Genomic DNA, 1555 nt, shown 5'->3' with positions numbered 1-1555 from the left:
CAGTTGATTTCAGTAATTATTATTGCTAATATAGTCAATTAAAGTAATAATGAACAACAAACTTCTCAGTGTGTCCGTCATGTTAATTGAAAGCAATGCGCAACCACTATTAATTAATATAAAGTAATTATCTGATCAATGCTGCATCGTATCCTGCGTAGACTGCAACCCAAATATCAGTAAAGCAATTCGGGTTGCATACCTAATAGGGGTTACGGCACACTAAATATCCAGTACTCTTTGAAAACATTTTACGGAATGTAAGTTGTTAGACGAAAAAACAATAATTTTATAACACTGAAAAAAGGCGATTTTGTGGGGTAAAATGAACAAATGGGTCGAACACAAAAAGCCTTGGGCTCGTGACCACGATAGGTCTTTAATTGTGGACATGTGACAAGAAGCACTATAAGTGAACAGCAAGCTAGACCCCGAGTGCAAGTGAGCGCGAGACCCCTTCTTGAGTACAGTGAGCCGAATGCTTTAGAGAACGCGAAGCTCAATCTACGCTTTGGTTTACAATAGACATAGTTTGATACCACTTGATCCCTTTTTGGATAGTGGCCCCGCGTAGCGTAGTCGCTAACGCTCTCGCTTTTGGTGCGAGCGGTCCCGGGTTCGATTCCCGGTGGGGCACTCGGTCGAGAAAGTGTAAAACCCGTGAATGAGGTTTTCCTGGGTTTTCCTCATTCACACCAGGGAAATGCCGAGGTGGTACCTAACATACAGGTCCCAGGCCACTTCCTTCCTTCCCTTTCCCTGGAAAGTGTGCTCGCCGAGGGACGTCATCCCTTAAAACGTGACTGGCTAAATGGCCTTAGATGCCGAAAGCCCAGAAACCTAAATTCTAAATTCATTGTTGGATATTATCCTCCAAAATAGAGCAGATGAGATACCATGGGACGAAACAAAACAAATGATTAATATAATTGATTTCTATTTACGTCCTAAATCAACAAACGAGATTACGTTCAAACTGGGATCGGATCACTAAGAGGGAAAAACTACAATAGAATTTGTTGAGTTCAGCTGATTCTGAGTTTACCGTCTCTTTCAGCAGCAAGGCTATATGAGACGATGACCTATAGGTTAACGTGGAATCTGAACCACATGAGCTCTCGCCAAAAATCGAACCAGGGTCTTCTACGCGAAAGACACGTATGCTAACCGTTTGCCCACGAAGGAGCTTTTAATAGAATTTGTAACTGTAAACTTGTGTTCATTATGCATTGTGGTGGTGGTGGCAGAGTTCCTTTTTATTACTACATTCAAGTTTCAATACCCAATCCAAGCGTTTCTCGTGCGTCAGCATAAGTCTTCAAAGTGTAACGTTAATTCTGATATGTTATTCAGAACACAGAAAGGGTTTATAGTACCCAAGACCTATCTAGGGAGGATGCTGCGAGAAGAACTCTGCAAAAATGAGCCGTTCAGATGCCAAACCGATCAACTCCATCAAACGAGATTTTTCATTAGAGAGCATTTTAGTAACTTAGATACAATATATTTAAATGAGAATGGTCAGAGCGTTTACACATTGTATTGGCAAATTGTT

General features: G+C 41.2%; 1 non-coding gene across 1 annotated transcript; it reads left to right on the top strand.

The window, feature by feature from the left end:
• The first annotated feature begins 563 nt into the window (after positions 1-563).
• Positions 564-636, top strand: TRNAQ-UUG (transfer RNA glutamine (anticodon UUG)). The gene has a single exon. It is a non-coding gene; the product is annotated as a tRNA-Gln (tRNA).
• The last annotated feature ends 919 nt before the right edge of the window (positions 637-1555 follow it).

The sequence above is a fragment of the Thermobia domestica genome, chromosome 3 (genome assembly GCF_964235325.1).
Source record: "Thermobia domestica chromosome 3, izTheDome1.hap1.1, whole genome shotgun sequence".
In the NCBI taxonomy this organism is placed as follows: Eukaryota; Metazoa; Arthropoda; class Insecta; order Zygentoma; family Lepismatidae; genus Thermobia; species Thermobia domestica.
The sequence above is the reverse complement of the archived record's forward strand: the minus strand, read 5'-3'. Positions and strand labels throughout refer to the sequence as shown.